General features: G+C 34.1%; 1 protein-coding gene across 4 annotated transcripts in view; it reads right to left on the reverse strand.

The window, feature by feature from the left end:
• Positions 1-25,833, reverse strand: part of FSTL5 (follistatin like 5) — an 807,335-nt gene that overhangs the window by 727,534 nt on the left and 53,968 nt on the right. The gene's annotated exons all lie outside the window — the stretch shown is intronic.

Raw genomic sequence — 25,833 nt, forward strand, 5'->3', positions numbered from 1 at the left:
TGAACGTTTGCTCACTCAACTGAAGACTTGAGGACATTCCTAGTGGTTTAAACCAAAACAGACAAGAAGAGCTGAAACCCTGCAAGAAAACTCTAAAGCTACTGGAATTATTTCATCTGGTTATGTGGCCAATCATAGCCAGTGGTCAGAACCCAAGTCATGAGCAAATAACACTGCAGAAATTGAGTTTGTTTTCAGCAAGAGACATATAACTTACATTTTATTTTGGACCAGTGTCTCAAGTTTGAAAAAGAGGCAACAGGTAAAAGATTTTTTTTTAACTAAATTGTATCAGATTTTGAAAGAAAAAAAAACTGAAGAAAGGTGAAAAGAAAGCAGTAAGATAGTGTTTTATAATATAACAGTAAAAAGTGCTTATTGGATATATAATGTGTTCCAGGCACAGTTACACCATGAGCTTTCAAATTCTTGATAATCTGTCAACAAAAAATACACTAATCTAGGTAGAGTACTCAGATGAGTTCAGAAAATATATCCATAACAACACTTAAAATTATATGTCTTATGTCTTTCTAAATAAATGCTTTTAACAGATAATAAAGACAATACATTGGTACTAGTATGATATCTGAGAAGCTTACACAAGTGAACTTTTGAAATGACGCCTCTAATTAAATTTAGAGATAGCTATTACATTGAATTTAAGAAACACAGAATTAGAATTTATATGCAACTCCATCAATATGCTGTTTCTAGACTGACGGTAGGTGTAAAAAATTTAGTAGCATCATCCAACCCACTTATGGCCTGCTTCAGAACCCTTGTAATTCTGTAAAAACCACAGTAAGCCTGACCACCAGTAATTTTTAGCAACTTTCTTTCTCTATTCTCTCCTCTTCTCTAGGTAATGAATATAAAATTCCCAAAATAACTGGTTGGGCCCAGATTGATAGTGAAGTGTACCTCCCTTCCTCTGTTCTTAAAGGACTAGAACAGGAAAGCATAATGGCTTCTTCTGGGCAGAGGATGAGATAAAAGTCTCTTTAATGAGATAATCTATTGCAAAATGAGCCCTTGAACAGCCAGAGAGCAGCCAAAATAATACTGAACGCTGGCTGGAGATTCTATGAAAACATACTCAAAAGCTTCTTTTATGTCACTCCTTTTTTTTTTTTTCTTTTGAGACAGAGTCTCGCTCTGTCGCCCAGGCTGGAGTGCAGTGGTGCGATCTCAGCTCACTGCAACCTTGGCCCTCCGGGTTCACGCCATTCTCCTGCCTCAGCCTCCAGAGTAGCTGGGACTACAGGTGCCCACCACTACGTCTAGCTCATTTTGTTTTTGTATTTTTAGTAGAGACGGGTTTTCACCGTGTTAGCCAGGATGGTCTCAATCTCCTGACCTCGTGATCTGCCCGCCTTGGCCTCCCAAAGTGCTGGGATTACAGGCGTGAGCCACCGCGCCTGGCCTTCACTACTTTTCTTTAAAAAGCAAGCTGTAAGTTTGATTCAGCCCACTGATTGTCCTACAGCAAACACAAAAATAGCTAAGGCCAACCCTTAAGGAGTAAAATTATATATAAAGCAAGTAGGACCGCTAGCCCAGGGGACACAGCTTTCTATCAACTTTGGTTTCTAGACATTTTATCTTATAAAAATGAAATTTTAATTATATTTTTAATTTTTACTTTATATAACTTTTAATTATAATGCATCAATTCACTGACTTATTTAATGGTTTATGATAAAGCTGTCATGTTTGAGAAAAACTACCTTTGCAGTTTAAAAAATGTTATTGTATATTCGTAACTAAATTTTTTCATTTGAATTTTTAATTGACCTGATATTAATTTTGAGGCACAGTATAATGACAAGATTTTATTTTATTCTTGTAGAAAGTAAACTATGGTTTTTGAAAAGTTTATTTGATTTATAATTCTCTTTTGGTTAGATGTGGAATTTACCTGTATCTGTGGTTATGTTTTTAAGTTCTCTATTTGTTTCCATTAAATTATCTATTCCTATGCAGATGCCACAGCTTTTAACTACTAGAGTTTGATAATAATTCTTGATATTCAATGAGGAAATCCTTGGTTCTTTTCCATATTCACTTTAGAATGAACGCATACAGTTCTTCATCAGACATTGTAATTCATATTTGAGTTGCATTTATTTTTAATCCTTCGTGTAATTTAGGTGTTTATTATTTAAGCAGTGTATAAAGTTGTTTTTTTACTATAACAAAAATTTATCTTTAAGTGATAAATTTCATATATTTACATTTATTAAGATTGCTAATATATTTGAACATATTTCTACATGTACTTTTGTGCCTGTGTGTGTTTACTGTTGTGTATCTTTGATTCTTTTGTTTTCTTTCATACTTTATATTGGATTGTTAACATTTTCAGTATTATCTCCTTTTTTCTCTTTGTAGAGGCCTACAAAGTCTAAAATATTCAATGTATCTTTCTTTTGAAGAAGACAAAATGTTAAGCTTTAAAAATGTTTTACCAAACATATGAAATTAATAAGAATAATAATTCTACCTTTAAAATATAAGAAATCAATTTTTATTACAATTAAAGTCAATAGTTACTTAACTGCTGTGCTTGCCATTTTTCCTTGTATTCCATACATTTCTAAGAGGTTACTTTTATGCTGAAATAAACCTTTCTATAGTTTTTCAATGTGGGCCAATAAAAGGCAACATGTCCCGCTCTTCGTATCTTAAAATTTTTGACTAGCCCTTAATATTAAAATTATTAATTGAAATAATAACTTCATTAAAATCTTAGATATGTGAATAATTCTAGAACTTCCTCCCAACACTTTCAAATGTCTTGTGGCATTTACAACGTGATGAGATGTCTCCTGTTAATCTAATTATCATTCTTTTGTAGGCAATGTGTCTTTTATTTGGTAGTTTTTAACATCCTTTTTATTAAACTTGCTTTTTCTCTTCAGAGTCTAGCATATTATTTTGATGAAATTTCCAGTAGTATTTACAATTCATCATTTTTTCCTTTTATAATCTAACGTGTATAATCTAATGTGTAGCCTCTCCATTTAACTTTTACTTAAATGTCTATAGATTTTTTTTGTCAAGATTTTACATCATTTTGTCTTTTAAAAGTAACAACTTATTTTATATTTAACTTATTCTGATTTCATTTTGTAATTTCTTGTGATTTTTGGGCATTATGCATTTTTAAAAATTCAGGCTTTTACAAAATTTTATTTCCTCTGGAATATAATCTTATGCACTTATGTATTTACTTGGTGGTTGTGGGTGTGCATGTGTGCCTGACAGAGGGTACGTGTTTGTCTGTGTTTTTAAGTCTACCTCCCATGCTGATACTGGCAACTTTTGTCTTCCACCATCTGACTATGCTGAGAGCATTGCAGATTCAGTCACCAGCCTAGTGGTGAGCTTGCCTGACTGTCATGGTTTTTTTAAGCATCCACCTCTCTCAACACACAGCTTTATTTAAGCCGCACCATTGACCAGCCTTTTACCCCACCTCAAATCAATACTATCCTAGTTCCTGGATTGAGGGACTGGTTTGATTGTGGCAGCTTCCAAGAACTTGTAATAGAAAGTTGACTTTCCCATTTTCCCCAAAGAGCTAAATCTCCAGGCTGCCTTTCCTACTTCCTCGGAAACCCTTGACTTTTGCCAGTTATGCCTCGTACACCCCCACAAAGCTATGCCTTTTTCATTTCCCCTTTTATATTTTATTTATTACTGTCTTATATTTTATGCTTTGTAATAGCCTCAAAGTCTAAGTAAGGTAACCAGTATGTTTTGTTCTGTTTTAAAATTGCTGGTGTACCTGAGGCATGCTCACACTATAATTCATCTGTATCTATTAGACCTGCAAGGATGAATCAAACATTAACTATTTATTGGGTAGAGCCCAAAAATAAATTTAAAAGTCATTCAAGCATTTTTTTAAGTTTCACAGAAATACCATTTGTAAGGCATTTAATGACAACATATATCTTGCAACCTTTGTTTCTTTGAAGTTACTTAGATGATAGGATTTTCATAAAGTTTTCTTACGATAAAAGTGAAGTAGGTAATTTTTTATGTGCATTCGTGAGTTTTGTTACATGCAAACTTGAACTGAAAATACTAATATATATACAGTTTAAGGATAGAACTGAGACATTACTATGAAAATCTGGAAGACAGAAAAGAAAAAAAAATGCCAATCTGAATGGGATCTTTTATAAACAAGGGTTGACGTGATTATTTTATATATGCACTAACAGAAACCCTTGGGTGAAGAAAATTGATGATAACATTGGAAGATCATTAATGGAATACACATTTATGGGATACACAGCCTATAAGTAATTCAAATTATTCACTAAGGGAATGATTATTAAAGACATTTCTTTTTAAAAGAAATCCCACCAGTTGTACGGATTTTCAAAAACTATGGTCCAAATAGTTAATATGCTAAACTTAATTTGGTGGCAACATAAATCCAAATCATGAAACATGTAAAACTAGAATTTTATATGTATTTGAAAGACACCTTAGAATTTATAGAGTCCAAAGACCTTTCTCACAGATAAATAAAAAGAATCAGCATGATGAACTAAACTCTGATTGTATATAACTAATTACTTCTAGTAATGTGTCTGTAGTATTTTTACATATTTGTAGAGCAATATGTCTAGATATAAAGTTTTCTAAAACCCAGAGTCTTTTCAAGTTTTCACCAGAAGTTTTGCTGTGGTCTGAATGTTTCTGTCTCACGCAAATTCATACTTTGAAATCCTAACAACCAAGGTGATAATATTAGGAGGTGGATTTGGGATGAGGTGATTAGGTCCTGAGAGCAGAGCTCTCAGAATGGGAACAGTACCCTTATGAAAAAGGGTTAAGAGTGATCCCTTGCCCCTTCCACCATGTGAGTACATAGGGAGAAGCCACCTTCTTTGAACCACAAAGTAGGCCCTCACCAGACAACAGATCTGCATTAATATTAGGCTTCCCAACCTCCAGAAATAAATTCTTGACTTTTATAAACTTCCCAGCTTATGACATTTTGTTATACCAGCCTAAATGGACTGAGACAGATTCTAATAGAATAACTCCACCTGATTATTCCAATATCATAGAAGATGAGGAAGAAAGATTAAGAAAATAGAAAAAAGCTGTTGGTATTTTCTTTTTCCCGATCTTCCTATGTATTTCATTATTTAGTATGCATATATCTACAATGATGTTTGCAAATTAAATATTTTTCTTAAAATGACTCTCATTGTAAAAGACTTCATATAAAAAATATTGGTCACATATTGGCAGCATGTTTCCCCAAGTTAATTTCAGCTATAATACCTTACTGTTTGAGACTTTTTTTTTTTTTTTTGAGACGAAGTTTCACTGTTGTTGCCCAGGCTGGAGCGCAGTGGCGCCATCTGGGCGGCTCGCTGCAACCTCCGGCTCCCGGGTTCAAGCGATTCTCCTGTTCTCTTGCCTCAGCCTCCCAAGTAGCTGGGATTACAGGCGCCCACCACCACGCCCGGCTAATTTTTGTATATTTAGTAGAGACAGGGTTTCACCATGTTGACCAGGCTGGTCTTGAACTCCTGACCTCAGGTGATCCACCCGCCTCGGCCTTCCAAAGTGCTGGGATTACAGGCATGAGCAACCGCGCCTGGCCGAGACTTTCTATTTTTATGTTTAATTAACTCATTAGTTTTGTTCAAATCCACACCTTACCTAAAGTGTAATCCTTCAAATATAATGATAACCTACTGCATATCATTTGTATGTTAAGTTTTAAAACAATATCTCCCAGAAAACTCATCTGGAATTTAATATCTCCAAACAAATCTCTGCAAATTGTCATATTCTTTACAAAAAGATAAAGTGAGAAAAAACTTTGATAATATACTTGATGTCACATAGCAAGTTCTTAATTAAAGCACAGTAATCAACAAACACTAATCAAAAATATCAACAGAACATTTTTTACAATCTGCCCCAGAGAAGGGACTTAAGCCTTGCTGTGTAATGGTGAAACTTTCCAAAATAGTCACCAAAATATATCATGGCAGTATTAATAAGAGAAGGCATCTCACAGCTCCAATGCTGAAAACAAAACAAAATGAAAAAATAATCCTCTCAAATTTGTCTTACACAATAATTCAATGTAAATTAAACAATTTTATTCTGTCTGTTTTATGCAGATGCTAAATTTAAATAAGTAATCAGAACAGTTTTCCAAATTGTATAGCTTTAGAGATAGTAGTCAGAAATATCTATAATATGAAGGAAGGATAGGAAAGATTTAATCAAAGAGAGGCATCATTTCTTTTAGATTTACTCATCACAAGATTTTAAATGTGCCCTTTTTAAAGAAGCAACATGCTAGCACTATAAATATATCCTAGGAAGACAACACAGTGAGATTACAAATATAAAGCAATAGAATTCTAAAGAGCCTAGAGGGATAAAGTCCACACAGATATTGAGCATTTTTCATTTTCTGAAATCGCCCTGCCATTTTAAGCAACGAAGTGAAGGTCTTGTAAAATGATTGTAGTCTGCCATCCCTGTGCACTTGATGAAGAGTTTAGGAAAAAAATCATGTGTCTGAAAGTGGAAAAACTTTCTTTTTGTTTTCACTGTCTATGTGGATTCATTCTTAGGAGGGAGGAATATTCCTAAACCCGTAGGTTTAGTAATACAGTGTTAAATGTTTCATTATAACTATGCATTTAACCCTTATCACGTGCATAATAAAGAGGTTCATGAGTGAAAATTGCATATAGTCTTTTAAAACAAGCTCAATCAAACAAGAATGTTGTGTTTCCTATGCAAGTGATTAGAAAGGCGTAAGAACTAAATATCCATGCCCTATGTGAACAAAAGCTTATTATCCTTACAACTATATTTTTTCAAATGACTATTAGTCTGTATTAAATAAGAAAAAACTTCAAGTACAAGTGATTTTTTCATTCCTAGTTTTTTGTGTTTATACAAGCTGCATTAGGGCAAAGAAAACTGTAGAAAAATCTTTTCCAGATATGTCAAGCCCCATAGAGTAAAAACAATATAATAATGACAATAGCAAACATTTTCTGAGTGATTACCTTATTTGAGGCTCTATATTACATAGCTTATATGAATAATTGAACTTATAACAGCAACAAAAAAGCTGAGGCTTAGGAATGTGCAGTGATTTGCCCAAGATGAACACATTGACAAAAGATTTGGATCACTGTTATTCATGATGACCAAAAATCAAGAGATTCTAATTAATTACAATTCACATGGCTATATAGTTTTTAAATGTTAACTTTATCAATATTTTTATAATACAGATATTAAATATGGCCAATAACACATTGAACATATTAGATATGTGAATATTAAATGAAAATAAAAATTACTTTTAATCACATATTATTTTAGAGAGTCATATTTTCTTGCCCAAATACTTATAGCCTATATAAACATGTCATTTGAATTAGAACACAAATTATGCTCATTGCAAATGTGGTGGTCCAATGGGTTTATAGATCATTGTCTGCTCTGTAAGCTGTAATACCCCTTTAGAAGACTTAAGAATATATTTAAAGCAAAAATACTTTACTAAAACAGTCACCCTTAAATTGAATAGAATTAGAATCTCAGATATTATCTGAGTAATTTGAGTGCCCATAGGACATGATTGATTTCTCATTGGAGGATATCTTTTCACTTATGAGCCACTAATAAAGCCCTAAACATATTTTATATTAAATGAATGAATGTATTTGTTTATACTCACATGGTGACAAACTATGGATTGTGGGTATAAAAATATCAAAGTTGCTTATATAAAAAATTTTAAAATGTGTGGACCTGTTGTCCACTTAGGAACAAGTTCATTGATCATTTCTAAAATTGGCCATCTGGTGGCTTCATTTCAAATTGCATTCACGTTCCAAAAGATATACTTTGGATCTCTGGAGGATGTGGCTAAACGATTCAACTCTATTTACAGAGATTATAGTAATCAAATGGCACAATGATATAAAATTACCCCATGCAATTGGAGAGTACCTACTGCAGCAGGGGCTTCTCACTGAGAGAAGATTCCCTGGGCTGGAAAGACATAAGTAGCAAGAGAATGAGTCAGAAGCTTCAGCCACAAAGTGAGAGCCCACTGGTGTCTGCAATGACACTGCTCGATGCTAGTTTCCACCTCACTAACTTTCCTAGCCTGCCTTCTCTTTTTCTGCAGTCATAGACCAGCAGACCTTATACCATATTTACAGTTATCAGATTTTGGTAGGCAAGAAAATTATGGGTAGAGAGTGTTTGATAAAAGTTCCTAGGCCAGACCAAAGATATTCTGATTCTAGGGGTCTTAGATGAGATCCAACAATCTACAATTTAAACAGGGATCACAGGTGATTGCAATATAGGTGGCGCAAGCCTCAGACTTGTGAAACACTGCTCTATCATATCTGCTATACTCAGGTGAATAATAGATTAACCTCAAAGCGTTTGAATTAAAACTTCTATACCAAAGTCTAGCAGATTATCTGTGGGTGACTATGCAGCATTCTTAAAACATTAAGAAATAAACAGTGTGATTTCAGTGTTTAAGTTTAGGTGTTCTCTACTTAAACAGGGGCAGGCAGAATTGTTATCTATATAAGTACCCTCATTTATAGGGTTGGGGCCAGAAAACAATTGTAGGCACTACAGTGCTCCATCAGAGGCAAAATATGGCACACTTGAGAATTTTAAAAATCCATTCTTTCTAAACTGAGATGCAATTGTCAGTGGCATTAAAAATGTGAGCTGTAACACTCACCGCGAAGGTCTGCAGCTTCACTCCTGAAGCCAGCGAGACCACGAACCCACCAGAAGGAAGAAACTCCGAACACATCCAAACATCAGAAGGAACCAACTCTGGACACGCCGCCTTTAAGAACTGTAACACTCACCGCGAGGGTCCGTGGCTTCATTCTTGAAGTCAGTGAGACCAAGAACCCACCAATTCCGGACACAAAAATACCTACATTTCACATTGTTCCTCAGAGTTTGGCAATAGGACATCTATGCCTACTGCATAGATGTGCAAACTATCTATGCTTCTTGAAATAATCTTCAGAGCATGAAGAAGAAGCTGCACTCAAAAAAATTGCAGATAATTTGAATTTATCTTTGAATTTTTACCATCTGCTCTCCAGGTGAAGCTACCTCCATTTTATCTTCTAGAGGAGGAGGTTGGCTGCCAGATTGTCAGCCTGGAAACTATAAACTCTCACACGGTATTAGGTGATTATAGCTAATTTTTAGAAGTCGGACTTTTGTTAATTATTAGAAATTTCAAAGTTAAGCAGAAAAAGTGGTAGTAATGTAATTTTTTTTTCTTTTTTTGAGACGGAGTCTCGCTCTGTGGCCTAAGCTGGAGTGCAGTGGCGCAATCTCGGCTCACTGCAAGCTCCGCCTCCTGGGTTCATGCCCTTCTCCTACCTCACTCAGCCTCCTGAGTAGCTGGGACTACAGGTGCCCACCGCCATGCCCGGCTAATATTTTTGTATTTTTTTAGTAGAGACGGGGTTTCACCGTGTTAGCCAGGATGGTTCTAATATTGTTCAGAAGGTTGTAGTGTTGAACGCAATCAATTATTTTCATATGCATTTAAACTTCTAACAGTATTCTGAGTCTAAATGGCATTGAAAGTGAGGGAAGAACAAAAAGTCTAGTCTGCAGTAAATGATTGCACGAGTGAGGCTGAAGTCGGTGAGTACCTTCTCCACGGTCACACAGACAGTATGTTACAAGGTCACCCTAAAACTCAGCTCTTTTGGTTCCTACTCATGTTTTTACAGCACACCAGGTAGGAGAGGCAGTCATTGTTAATTGATGGATTTTTCTTTAACTTTCAATGCTTTCTTTCTCTTCTCACCTAAGTCGTGTTTTTCATTTTGTTTTGTTTTTGTTTAGTTTTGGCATTCTATGTAAGATTTTTGTTTAATATAAATACTGGTAACATTCAGACACCTTAAAATATAGCCCTTATTGTACATGAGGTGAGTATTTCAGCTGGTGCCAGTCATATGGTAGACTCTTGATATATATTTAATAAGTGAATGAATGAAAGTCTACCATAAAATGACAAAACTTCCTAAATGTGTTATTGTTGGAGCAATAAAATTATGCTTCATTTCTTCTGTTCTGTTTTTAAAGAACATTAAGAAAGCAGCTTTATAATGATAAAGGATAGAGATCTTAGCATACATTTAGAGAAATTCAACTTCCTTTCTTCTCAGTAAGGATTCTCTCTTACCTGGATAGCCAATGCCAACCAGTTGTTCTCTGAGATTCTCTGACGACCTTGCCTCTCTCGACAGCTAGAGTCATGATGCTCCCATCGGAAGGGCAATTAATCTTAGCACTGAAGGACTTGTGATCTGGCCCCAGCTTTGTGCCTCACTGGGTAAATCACTGAAATTGTTTTGGTGTTTGTCTGTCAACTTTAAAACATGAAATGGATGATCGCTATGGTTTCTTAGAGCTCTAATTTCTAGTTGATACTTCCCGTGATTCTTCCTTTTTTCTATATCCAGTTTATTTTCTTTCACCTCCGTCTCTGGGCTATTGCATTGTAAAATGTTGAGGAATAAGAATCATCCTGGATATTTTAAGCACGGTGGTATCTCAGGCCATGGAGGCTTAGTGGAAGTGACCTGAGAGAGAATAATTTTTGTCAGAGGGACCTAGAGGTGTACTGAGTAACTCAAAGTAATCAGTTTTAAAATATGTGATTTCACTGCCCCTGCGGTCTTATATATTAGAAGCTGCATATTAATGTGTAATTGGTTGATGAGCTTCAGGCTAGCAATTACACACTATTTTCTGTTAAATGACATGGGAGACCACCTGAGAATATTTCAAAAATATTTTCATTTGTTCATGAAATATATCTGAAAACAAAACAAAACAACTTAATAACTCTTTGGTTTCCAAGGTATATTTTTTAAACACTACAATACCATTGGAAGAAAAATTAACAATTTAACCCTTTCTCATTTAGCTCATGGAGATTGTAATTTCATAGTCCCATTCACTTGCTAGAGGGAAGAGAGAATAACAAAGGTATTATCTTACATAGTTCTCGGAGGAGTTGTTTTAATAGAATGGAATCATGGCTGCTGATCTCATTTTCCCATAAATGCTCACAACTCAATCTCATGCAATGGCTGTGTTTACCACCACCGATGTTTATAATCAGTGTTAACACAGGAAACTTATACAGTCAGCCAGGCAGTCCTTTTCTTCTCTTGTTAACTAGGGTTGTTATTACCGTTTCCTCAATTTCCTAGAGGATTCATGAACATAATCATGTCAGCTGCTAAACTGGTGGGAATTGAAGCTATTCTACGTTTTGAAAGCATTTGCATGTGCTAACTTGGAAACTACATAAATCAGTGCTTTGATTACTACTTTTTAAAAACTACCAGCTCTTAGTTTGGTAAATGTGAATTGTCAGCATAGTACAAGTGGAGTTTCTGCAGTTATCCACTTAATTAGCTCATTATGGAGCCAATCAGAACAATGAGGTCCTCAGAGTGGGTTTACTCAAGTTTTCTCATTGTTATTATTTGTTTGAATACTCTTGTTAAACTCATTATGTTTATCAAACTATTAGTCTATGATGTTATACCTCAATTTTATTTATATTTAAGACATAATAATTTATTTCAATAAGATAGTTTTTCTTTTTTCTTTTGTTATAATAAATTATATAGTTTTTAATACAAAGGGTATACCTTCATTGTAGGCATTTATAAAATACATGTGAGAAAAATACAGATAAGAAAAACTATAATAACTTGCAATTTCACAGCCTAGAGACAATGAAAGCTCATAGTTTGGTATATTTACATCTTTTCTTCATACATATAACCTAAAATAAAAATGCCTTACCGTTCAATCAATTTCAATATAGCTTATTCCACCTCTGCTCCATAAAAAGTTATCTCCCTGGGTCCTTTTTAGCCTCATTGCTGTTAAAGTTAATGAATGCCCCCTCTTACTACTTTCTCATCTGCCTTGGCTTTTCCCAAATATTTGGGTATGAGGTATTTTAAGCTCCATGAGGTCAGAGATTATAACTGTATTGTTTATCTTTGTAGTCTAGCACCAGTGTAGTACCTGGCAGATAAAATGGCTTTCTAGATATTTTGTTGAATAAATGATCGAGTCTTTAATCTTAAAACAATGTCTGAATTTTATTTCATGGCACTAAAATTTTTGGATTTTTTACTACTTCTCGGAAGGATGTTCAAAAATCTCTTTCATTTTTCTTTTGTTCTCTATACACATTTTATGCTAATGAGTTTCTGTTTTAGATCTTCATCTTTCACATTCTATCTGGCTTTTCATGCACTCTTGTGACTCTGGTTGCCATATATATTATCTTTCCTAAATCAAAATCCTTTGCAGATCTTCTCTCCCCAGATTCAGAAATGTGCCTGAGTACTGTAGTTTTCCACTGTGATACACCCATATCTCAGAAACATGTCTTAAGTTAAAAAATACACTCTCTCCCATACCCCAAAATTCCCCCAGCAAGAAATACATAAAAATTGATAAATATTTTCTACATAATGAATATTTTTAATATGTGCCAAAACATCTCAACATGCATATTTAACATCTTGCTGTGAGATCTTTAGGAATAGTCATACCGAAGTGGGCAAGACTGTAAGGGATGATGAGAAGCCGGTTATCAGAGGAAAAGGAGAGGAATTGAAGATCAGTCTGAAGGATTCACAGGGTCATGATAAATACTTTGGAGGTAAATGCACAAGAAAACCAAACTACTTACTGAGAGTGTGTCAAATTTCGATTTTACATCTTTAGAGTGGGGGGAGTTGTAGATATAAGGGTTCCTATAAAATTCATTGGAATAGAGATGGGGACTTGGTTGGAGGATTAACCAAGAAACCTAGACAGAACTCTACAACAGTGGATCAATGAGCCCAAAACATTAGAAAAAGGCTGTGAATCCATGCCAAAAATCCAGCTTGTAGATATAGCCATTCATATACCAAAAGGAAGTAATTCAGTTTAAAGTATTATTGCAAAATTATACATTTCTTACCTATAACTATATTATCCAAAGTGTATTCTGCAGAACACTAGTGATGTATTAGTTGGATATTTATATAGAAAGAAAACAGACTTAGATGGTTAAATAAGGTTTGGAAATGCTGAGATTAAAAGAAAAATCCTGAAACATTTCTCAGAGATTTTAGTATGATAATATGTTTTGGAAACACCAAAAGGAAGCTGTAGTATGCAGAATTTCTTAAACATATTTAACAAAAATTTCTATTTTTTAAAAGAAGAACATTTTAAGGGATAAGTAGACCTGTGATGAAACTTTGAAATAGACTGTTATAAATATATGCAGGCAACCCAGTTACATATAGTGGGTATTAAGCAAAACAAAACTGAAAAAAATGAACCATACTAAACAAGAGAGAATACATGTTTAAAATATACTTTAACTTTTTCTCAGCTATTTTCCTACCTTGGCTATAAATCAATAGTCATCATCATAATTCTCTGAGCAAGAAATAAACAAAAACTGATAAATATTTTCCACAAAATAGATACTTTTAATATGTACCAAAATATCTCAACATGCACATTTAATAGTTTATTAATGTCAAATCTCTATCAGCCATTTCCTAGGTCACATCTTAGCAAAGTCCACATATTAAAAGTCTAAAGACTGCCTAGTCATCCAATATGCCAGGACCTGGGGGATTATTTACAGAGATTATAGTTAGAAGGTAATATTTGCTTTAGGAACAAGGAATTCTAGCTACACAAGAACAAAGTGGCTAGTGGCCACATAACCCACACACACACATATATACCAAAATCTGTCTTAACATTTGGAACCACATCTGAAATTTGTCCCCTCACTACAGGATTTCTTTATAAGAGACTGTGTTCTTTGCCTTTTTTGCCCGAATGACTAGTTCAGTTTGTCACAACAAATGCTCATTAACTGATGGATTGAATAAGTTGTCCTTCTTTGGCAGTAGACTTCTGCATTATTTACAAATTTGCAAAAAAGAAAAAGTTGGAACAAATAGCATTTGGAAAAGGTTTATCCTGTCTACCAACATGTTCACAACTTACAGACAAAAAACGCTTTTGTTTTCCAGAGGTGTTGCTAATTATAACTATATGATACTATTATATTTCTATCGAAAAGCAATATCATAGCTAGCATATCATAAACTAATACATTCGTTAACAAAGTAAGGTCAATTAACCTAAGCTTTTAGGGAGGATAAAAAGTACATTTAGGGGTAATGGAAGTGTGAAACATATGACAGTGACTATAGTCTCCTGGCAAGCTGGGGGACTCCTGTGTTCCAAGGGTACTCAGAGAGCTGGTGGGAAGGTGGGGTATGAGAAAGAGAAGCGAAAGATAAGAACTGTAGCAAGCTTTAAAAATTTTGCTTAAGTCATTGATAGCTGAAAAGCAACATTATGAAAGCAGAAATAAGTAAAATATATATACATGTAATATTACTTATATTTATATCTACAGAAGCCTTCTTGCTCTTCAATGTACTAAGTAATATGTGAAGTTCAATAATCCAGCTCTATTCTGAATTTGAAGCAGTTTTGGAGAAATTACAGTGATGGAGAAAACTCTTCAGAGTTACAGAACTTCTATTAGGTAATTAGCTGAATTAATTAATTTGATTGGTAGTTATTGTAATTTACCACATTTACAGATTAAAGGACAGTGAATCTGATACTAGAGCACATCTCAGTGCATGCAGATACTATTCATTTAATAAAATTAAAGTCAACGTATGATAAACACTCTTACCAAACTAAGAATAGAAGGAAAATGCTTAATCTTTAAAAAGACATCTATTTTTCTTAATTTAAAAAGAAAAAATATCAAGACTCTCATACTTACTGAGATAAATTTTAATAAGACCAGCAGCAAAGGAAAATGCTTGCTATTACCCATACTATTTAGGATTGTACTGGAGTCCTAATCAGTGCAGTTAAAAAAAATAATAAAATCTGTAATAATTGGAAAGTTTAGACAAACCCTGTTTATTTTTAATAAAGTACTTGTTTACAAAGAAAATCCTAAATGTATTTTTGTTATTAGAATAAGTAAGATTTGATGAAACAAAAGAAGAAAGAGAAATCTGACATGCAACACAAAATTGAAAATCTTTAGACTACCACATTCCATCAGAAAATGTATTTGATGTATTTTCAACTGACAGAAGAATGCCAGTAAAAAATATGTAGAAGCCCTTTATGGAAGAAATTAAATATTTTATTGAAAACATTAAATAATACTTAAATAAATGGAAACATTTGGAAATAACTCTCTATAATAAATTTATCAATATTCCTCAAACTGAGTTATAGAATTAGTGCAATTCCAATTAAAATCTTAATAGGTTTCTTTTTTCCCCATATCTTTTCAGTTACTTGTTTTTTAAATTTTACATTCCGGGGTACATGTGCAGGTTTATTACATGAATATAATGCGTAATGGTGAGGTCTGGGTTTCTAGTGTACCCATCAGAAAAAGAATGAACATTGTACCCAGGTGATAATTTTTAATGCTCCCCTCCCCTCCAACTCCTGGAAACCATTTTGGAGTCCCCAGTATCTATTATCTCTATCTTTATGGCCACATATACCTTAATGGAGTTCTTTGTAGGATTTGATAAGCAGATTTTAATTGCAAGGACAATTGGAAGGGCCAAGAACATCTGAGAAATTCCTGAAGAAGGAATAGGGCGATGATTTTTCAAACCATATTTCAAGACATATCACGAAAGTATACACACACGTACCCACACACACACACACACACACATAAACACACACATACACATACACATATACACCACATTAGGTGAAAGTTAGAGGCAGCATACATAAAATTTTATCTTTTTCCTGAGCAGACTTTGCACATAAATGTCAGAAGATGAATTATGTGATTGACAAATTGTGCAAGGAATGTTGAATAGCTATATGAAAAAAATTAATTTCTCTCTGACACAAGGTATAAAATGTAGTCTTCATCTATTAACTATGAAAAGCCATACTATGAAACTTTTAAAACATAATGCAGCAAAATTTCCTTATAATGTATGTAAGGAGGGAATTCTCAAACAAGGAACAAAAGTCACACATCATAAAAGATTGCAAATTATATTGTGACAAAAATAAGAATGTCACTACATCAAAGGATGCCATGAAGACAGTAAAAAGACATGGTACAACTGGAAGATCTTTGTTTTATCTTTGTCATCAGCAAAGAATTTGTATCAACAGCATGAGATCAAAAAGCTCCATGGAGAAATGGACAACAGACCTAAGTAGGAATTTTGTAAAAAAGAAAACGGTAAAAGAAACTCATTGATATCTAAAAATATGTTCACTTTCACTATTTTTAGGTAAATGCCAATAAATATTAGGAATATATTGTTACACTCTAACCAGTTGGCATTTTTTTTCAAAAAGCATGATAATATCAAGTACTAGTGAGAATAGGAAGCAACCAAAATACATACTGCTGATGAGAATGTAAATAGGCACAATCACTTTAAAATGCTATTCACCATGTCTAGTAAGGTTGAACATTCACCTACTTTGCAATTCTACTCCTGTGGGAATACCCTAGAAAATTCTCACATGTGTTCAAGGAAATATATGCACAAATATTTATAGTAACATTGTTTTTAATAGCAAATTGCCAGTAACAACCCAAGAGCCCATCACTAATTTAGTGGATAAGGAAACTTTGGGGTTTTTTTTAACTATTGAATCTTTACAACAGTAAAAACTAATGTATGAAAGCTGCAAGAGTCATCATAAGGAAAGAATCCGGTGAGGTCAGAGAGTTAACAGGGGTGAGGGCCAGTTTGAGCAAGTCATTGCAGCTCATTTTAGTAACATTGGCTTTTACTCTAAATAAAATAGGAAGACATTGGAGGATCTGACAGATGAGTGAAATTGCCTGACTTAGGTTTCATAAGATCATTCAGACTGATATATTGATAATACATTAAGGATAGAGATAAAAAAGCAAGGAGATCAGTCTTAAGAGTAACATAATCGATGTAGAAATAGCACTGACTTGTTCAAAGGTAACAGCAGTGGAGGTGATAAAACAATGTCCAGGTTTGACATGTATTCTGATGTTAACCTTAAAGAATTGCTGAAGAATCTGATATGAGGAGTAGAAGAAAGAAAGGAGGTTAATATGACCCCAAGATGTTAACATAAGTATTTATATAGTTTTGATATTTGTCCTCTTCAAATCTGAGATTGAAATTTGATCCCTAATGTTGGTGGTAGGGCCTGGTGGGAGGTGTTTGGGTCATGGGGGTAGATCTCTTAAGAATGGCCATTCAAATTGGAAGTCAATGGGAGTAATGAGTGAATTCTAGCTAATTAGTTCACTCAAGAGTTGGTTGCTTAAGAGTGTGGCACCTCCCTCCCTTCTCTCTTTTGGTCCTCTTTTGCTATGTGATACATCTGCTCTGTCTTCGTCTTCTGCCATGATTGTAAGCTTCCTTAGATAATTCCCAGAAGCAGATGCTAGCACCATGCTTCTTGTACAGCCTGTAGAACCGTAAGCCAAATAAACCTTATTTCTTCGTATTATCCAGGCTTGGGTATTCCTTTAGAGCAATGCAAATGAACTAAGACAAGTATTTAGAAAAGCAGAGAATTCCGCAGGACAAGCATGTTTTTGGTGGCGGTGGCGGGAAGAGGAGAAGATAACCAGTTCAGATTGTGATACTTATGTTTGAGGGGCTTCACAGATATTCAAATGTATATGTAGAGAAAGCAGTTCCATATACAAGTGTGGAAGTACAGAGAGAGGTCAAGCCCCAAATAGCAGGTATTGAAAGTCATGAATGGGAGTACTGAGGAGGTGTACACAGGTAGAAAGAAGTGTACACAGGTAGAAAGAAGAGCTTGAGAGTATTCCACCATTGAGAGCAGTGGTTCTCCACCAAAGGTAATTTAGTCCTGAATATTTGGTTGTTCCAATGGGAAATGAAGGTGCTATTGTATCTAATGGGTAGAGGTCAGAAATTCTGCGTAACATCCTACAATGTGTAGGGCAACCCCCACAATCAATAATTACCCACCCGGAATCTCAGTGGTGCCAAATTTAGGACCTTGTTAAGAAACCTGGCTTTGGAGTTGGGGCAAAGATCTTGCAGAGAAAATTGAGTTGATGTGGCCTGAGGGTCAGGAGGAAATGAGAGTGTGGTGTCCTGAAAGGCAAGTAAAGGAAATGTTTGAAGGATGAGAAAATTATCTCAGCTATGGCCAATCATCTGATAGTTCAAGCATTATTGAGAGCTAGCAATTGACCCCAAGGTATTTAATAATCTGTAAATTATTGCTGACCTTGATGGAAATAGAATTAAAGAAATGGTCTAGTATATTTGAGAAAGAATATATAGAGAGAAATTTGAGACAGTGGATAGAGACAGCTCATCAATGAATTTTGGCATAAAATAAAGAAGAGAAACAGAATGACAGATGAAGAATAATCGTGATCTAGAGAGTTTTGCTAGTTTGTTGAGTTTAAAGACAGCGACAATAGCACCATTCTTTCATGCTAATAAAAATGATCCAGGACAGTGATACAAATTGATAAGGAAGAAAAAGAATGGGGGACCCTTGGAGCAATGCCTTTGAGTAGCTAAAAGAAGATATAATATAGTTATTGATATACTCCGATTTTTATGAAAGGTAAAAGATGACAGAACAAGCATTCTCAGTCATAAACATGCATACCTGCATGAATTTTATTTTGACTGTCAATTTTTAGCTATGTGACTTTAGTCAAATTATTTAGTCTTTCTACTTCAGCTTTCATCTGTGTAATCTTTCCTTCATGTGAAGCTGTTTTAACAATTAAATGAGATTATGTATGCATAATACCTAATACATTGCTTTGACACACACTAGGCTCTCAAGTAATGACAACTGTTACTATCATTATTATTTAATGAGAAAATCAACTACTTCGTTCTTGGGATATTTCTGATTGTCATCATCATTTAAAGATTTAAATGTTACGTCTGTAATTGTGTAGCAATATCTTAAGAGAGATACCTCCTGCTAAAAAATGCTGATATCTGATTATAGGTAACGTTAGAAAAATTAAACAATACCTCTATTTTTTTTAAATAATTTGCCATCTGTAATTTTTATTTACTTAGGTCATTTTGTTTCTTGTAGAGATATTAAATTACAATGATAAAAACTAACTTGTAAAGATTATTGACTTTACCTTGATTTATATTTAGGCATTGGAATATGTGTTCTAAATTTAAATAAATTCCATTTGATTTATTTCAATTTTATTTTATTTTTAATATTTAATTATGGATGTATGCTATCACTTAAAAGTGTTTCTTACATAATTTAAAGCCGAGAGCAAATGATTGTTTTGGAAGACCAAAAGCAATCCTTCATATGTTTACAGGTGAACACCATTGTTAATGCTCCATGCTAATTGCATACAAAATTAGCATCATTATCAATTTAAATGTCCAAAGCATATTATTTTCTGTTTTTCTCTTTTTACTGCAATATTAATTGCCCTCCATAATTGTTATAAGTTGAATATTTTAGGGCATCTGGATCTTTAAATCATTACAAACTGTTTAAAACACTAAGGCTTAGAATCCTAAATCCTAAAAGCTAAGGGTACATTGTATCTGACTTTACACACACACACACACACACACACACACACACACACCAGGAAAAAAGGTTACATTGTATCTGACTTTAAACACACACACACACACATGGCAGGAAAAAAAATACCTTTGCAGAGTTTCTAAGCAGAACTATCTCAAGTTTTTTGTATTTTTCCCTTCAAGATTATATAACAGAAGTACAAACATTATTGTTCTCATGATAATGCATATTTTAGAGTCAAAATTATTTACTGAAAAAGCTCAAGACATTGAACCTCGCAGGGTGATGGCCCAAGTAAAGAGCTTCCATAATTATGTCTAAAACAAAACCTGCTGGCAGAGCTTAAAGCTTTAGTTATAGCACAGCAAATACAGTGAAGAACAGGGACGAGCCTTCATTGGCCTCAGTGGAGAAAAGAACTTGCCTAGAGACTGGTCTGCGAGAGATAAACAAAACATATTCTAATGTGATCCAAAGTTAGTGAACTTTCAAGCATGTACCCAAGGAACAAAATTCAAATGCACACATCAGTGATTTATATAGCTATAACTTAATTATTTGGGAGGAATTTCCATTTGTGTTATATGTTCTATTATCGATGTAACTCAATTGGATTGCCTTCTTATATTTGCATTTTAATGCACTAAGAGGATTTAATTTGAACTCTTCTCCTACAAGGCTATTCCAAATGGAAATTTATTTCTAAGTTACTATTTGAGCTTCATTCCATTCACTACAATCAGACATGTCAGAGTATGCTATGATGCATGCAATCACTCAAATACAGAGTGTGTGATTAGTATGGAATCAAACTCAACTTAATATTTTAAACAGCCTTGTCAGGTCTGCATGATGACACCAAATACAAAGCAGTGCTTCTTGGTGATGAGGTTGTAAACATCAAGAATATCATGGTTCTTTTGAAAAAACTGATTAGACAAATATAATGATCCACGAAAAAGTGAATACATATTGCAGTAAGATACCAATACAGAAAAGCAAAGAGAATTAGGTGAAATATGGTGTATACATATAATTATAATGTGGTTCATTAAATTTTTTAAATTTGTTATTTGTTTGGAATTTTCTTATGTAAATTTTTATAAAAACATATGCTGTCTAATGTAAAACTACTTTTAAATGGTAAACATTCACACAAAATTATTCCTGTAGGTGGTAAATTAAGAAGTGAGACTCCCCCCTAAATTTTAAAAAATAAGTTTCCATATTGTACAATTCATTATACAATGAATACAATATATATTCATTGTATGTATATTCATATACAATGAATACAATATACAATGTATATTCATATATATACAATGAATATGTAATGAATACACACATATTCATTACCAGTGCACACATATACACAAATGTAAATCTCTATAGGCATGCATATTTACCTATAAAGATAGCCATAAACATATAAAATATCAGAATTTATTTTTTAAGTAGTGAAAAGGAAATATCTAAATTATCTCAACATGATGAGCTTTAGGAAATAAGAATCAAAATGTATATCTAAAAACACACAAAGCGTAAGTGGGATGTTACTGATAGGTATGATAGAAATACAATTCTATTTTCAAAATATCTATAAAATGCAAGTTTAAAGAGGTTTCCATACAATATTTACAGTCATAATTTTCTATTTTATACAACAAGCAATTCCCAAATCTCAGGGACCTAAAAGTGTATTTCTCGCTTTCCCTACATATGCACTGAAGGTTGGCAAGGAAAAGTCTTTTCATGAAGTTATTAAAAACAAACTGATGAAGAGTAGCCTATCTCATGACAGCCCTGTCTCAACATGGACATGAGGATATTCCATAATAAGGGAAAAAAACGGAGAATCATGCATCAGCTCTTAAATACTCCCAGATGGAGATAATACTGTCTTTTCTATTATTTTACTGAACAAACAAGTCACATGGCCATACCTAACATAGGAAGAATTAGAAAGGATAATATTTCCATATGCTCAGATAGTTTAGAGAATCAAAAACATTGGTGAGTATTAATAATTTCTACCAAACTTTAGGAAGTTTAGTGTGGTAAAGCTTAGAGTGTCCTGATGTGTATGATGATTCTCCAAGGCCAGTGGAGAGACTATTTTGAATTTCCTAAACTTTTTTCTAAAAAAGTGATTTGTTTAAGTGGGAATGTTTTTCACTCAATCTCTGTGACCAGATCATGAGACGGTAGTTTATGCAATACTTAGGAGGAGATAAACAGACTAAAACTATTTCACAGTTTCATAATAATAGTTAAGATTTTGATTTTTTATAATTAAAAGATTCCTGTTTTGATAATTTCTTATTTATATGCATGATAGTAAAGGAAATAATATTGATTTTTGTGGAACCTAAAGCGTAACCAATTAAGCACCCAATGTTGTTTTCTTTCTAACACTTGGAGATATCTATGTAAATGTAACGTCCATATCTATGTATTTATATATCTATCTATGAATCTATGCATCTATCTGTCTATCCATCTGAAGAATATTTCCCTTGTAACTGAAACATCCATGTCACTTTGTTGTGCATCTATTCCAACAGAAGGATCAAAAATAGAATTTCCTTTCTAGAGTAAATTCTTTAATACCATACTGACATCACTATATCTATAGCTAAAAGAACCTTTTTATAACATATTTTATGTTTCACTCATTTTTTAAATTTTATAATAGCTTTAGATTTACAGAAAAGTTGCAAAGATGGTACATATACTATATATCAGTTATCACATACCCAACACCTAGTATTCCCTATTGTTAACATCTCATGTTAGTACTTCACATTTGTCACAACTAATAAACCAATGCCAATACCTTACTATTAACTGAGGCACACCTTATTCTGAGTTTCTGTGTTTTTTACCTAATGTCCCTTCCCTTCCCTTCCCTTCCCTTCCCTTCCCTTCCCTTCCCTTCGCTTCCCCTTCCCCTTCCCCTTCCTTCCCTCCTTTCTTTCTTTCTCCTTTCTCTCTCTCTCTCTTTCTTTCTTTGTTTTCTTTTTGTGTGTGTGTGAGATGGAGTCTTGCTCTGTTGCCCAGGAGTGCAGTGTGGGATCTTGGCTCACTGCAACCTCCACCTCCCAGGTTTGAGTGATTCTCCTGCCTCAGCCTCCCAAGTAGCTAGGACTACAGGTGCACGCCACCATGCCCGGGCTAATTTTTGTATTTTAATAGAGATGAGGTTTCACCATGTTGGCCAGGCTGGTCTCGAACTCCTGACCTCAAGTGATCTGCCCCCCTCGGCCTCCCAAAGCACTGAGATTACAAGTGCGAGCCATCGCACCTGGTCCTAACATCCTTTTCTTTCTGAAGATCCCATTCAGAACATAACATGAAATTTAGTTATCCTGTTTCTGTAGGCTCTTCTTAACTATGATTTCACTTGTTTTCTTATTTTTATTTCCTTCAAAATTTTATAACTATTCTTATCTCGGAATTAGTTTCTTAGTTTCTTAGTTAATCTGGAAATTAGTTTCTTAGTTTCTAAGTTAAGAAACTAAGAAATAGTTTCTCCTATTTCTCCTTAGTTAACATTCCCTAACTTAACATAAAAATACTACTTTTCAAAAAATGTCGAACAAGTTCAACATCAACAAGCATTTCACAAGAAGCTGTCTTCACAACAGGCAAAAGGTAGATTTTGAGTCTACAATTGTTCTTTCATGCTTGATTTTTTAAAGTATGGCCAATAACAAAAGCAGTAAGATTATTTGTAGTACAGAATTATACAATCGCTCTATTGCTATAAGAAAATACAAAATAAAGTGATAAATCCTCATACAGGTCACATTATTGTGTACTCTGTAAGTTACAGTTCTCCTTGAGATCAGTTTACTATCTTTTCTTTGAAGAGGTTTTCCAGAAAGTTTTTATTGTTTGCATTGTTTCCTTAGTTTTTCTACTTCTTATTCATTTGTATCTATAAAATTAATGTTTGGGCCAGGAGCGGTGGCTCACGCCTGTAATCACAGCGCTTTGGGTGGCTGAGGTGGGTGGATCAAGAGGTCAGGAGTTCAAGACCAGACATTGGTGAAACCCCATCTCTACTAAAACTACAAAAAATTAGCTGGGCGTGGTGGCAGGTGCCTGTAATCCCAGCTACTCGAGAGGGTGAGGCAGGAGAATCACTTGAACCCAGGAGACAGAGGTTGCAGTGAACTGAGATTGCGTCATTGCACTCCAGCCTGGGCAACAAGAGCGAAACTCCGCCTCCAAAAAAACAATTAATGTTTGAAATATGAAGATTACTCAGGCAAATAAAAGACATTTATACCTAGCCAACCAACCCACCTTTACTTAAGCCACAACCTGAGTTACCTTGAATCTGGCAGATCACTATTCAATATTTAGTGAAATTTGATATCTCCAACTAATAAATAAATATATTAACATTGAAGCTATTTGAACCTTCCCATGTTAGGTGACTTGGTGAATAAATTAGACAATTCCAAGCTGGTTGACCAAATCTTCCCTCTGAATATCTCAACTAGCCTGTCATTGAAAAATGGCTGAACACAATCCAAAATACACTGAGATAAAAATGCACTATTTATGTTTTTTAGTGTGATAATTATTGTGTCATCCTAAATTCCTTTTGTGTCTTGAATTTGGACCTTTAATGCATTTTCAATCATTATATCTAATATATTTGTGATTCCAGTGAGTCCTCAAATTTTAATATATCAACATAATGCTTTATTGAAAATGTACTTATCTGCATATTAATAGGTCTAAAAACACCTATTAATTTAATTAAAAGTTTTAAAGATGATGTATATATACATTTATACATTATAAAAATAGGTTTTCAAAATAAATGATTAGCATGTCCACTGTCAATAATAAATTATCATCTTTGTAGTTCATACCCTCAAAAAGATTATTGTGTTAATCTTACACATGTAACATTATTTTATAATGCCTTCTAAATATGAATGAAATGTTCCAAAGTGCACGTGATTTATTACTGTACTTTGTATTTTCTGAGTCAGGCATTATTAACCTGCATTTCAATAAGAAGTGATCAATCCAACCATTTTTCAATGAATGCAGCATCTATAATTCTAAATGAATTTTAAGTGCTATAGTGATTTCAGTGAGTAAACTCTTCAGAAACAACAGACTTAGTAGGCACCCTGAAAGGACTATATGTAAAACAAGCCAAGCAATCAATCAAACAAAACAATGTGAGATTACTCTAGCCAAACTTGTTTGAGGAAAAATACTGCAAGGTCAAAACCAAAATCTTTTGTATGTGTGTGTCATTTACCATGTGATCATGGCTCTGTGGCCCACAGAGTTCTAATATTCAAAAATTGTTTTGAAAACACTCCCAAAAACTGAAGTGTCTGAATGTTATCTGTTTAGAATTATCAACAAATCTGGAAGTGTTGAGTAATTGAAATGAAACCCATTCAAAAGATTCTTCCCACTAAAAGTCAATGTATGCTGGGTGCGGTGGCTCATGCCTGTAATCCCAGCACTTTGATGGCTCAAGCCTGTAATCCAGGCTGAGTCAGGAATTCAAGACCAGCCTGGGCAACATAGAGAGACTGTACCCCGCCGACCAACCATCTCTCCAAAATATAAAAATATTTTTTAAAAAATTTAGCCAGATGTGGTGGCTCACAAGCCCAGAGTTCAAGAACAGCATGGGCAACACAGAGAGACCCCTATCTCTACAAAGAAATCTAAAATTAAAAAAAAAAAATTAGCTCTGTGTGTTGTTGCATCTCTGTGGTTCCAGCTACTTGAAGGGCTAATGTGCATCATCCCCCCCAAAGATCACTAGAGCCCAGTAGGTGGAGGCTGCAGTGAGCTGTGATCATGCCACTGCACTCCTGCCTGGGTGACAGAGCAAGACCCTGTCTCTCAAAAAATAAAAAATCAAAAAAGTCCATGTAGTTTCAATTTGTCTATATATTTGTATCTGTGTGTGTATATGTATATATGTATATATATAAGCACACACATATAACGTGCTTCTGAAAAATATTTTTGTTCCTGGTAGAAATGCTACCTTATGATTTTACTTAATTTGTAACTCAGTTTCAATACTATGTTCAGTTTGACATCTGT

Source organism: Gorilla gorilla, chromosome 3 (genome assembly GCF_029281585.2).
Source record: "Gorilla gorilla gorilla isolate KB3781 chromosome 3, NHGRI_mGorGor1-v2.1_pri, whole genome shotgun sequence".
NCBI classification, from domain to species: domain Eukaryota; kingdom Metazoa; phylum Chordata; class Mammalia; order Primates; family Hominidae; genus Gorilla; species Gorilla gorilla.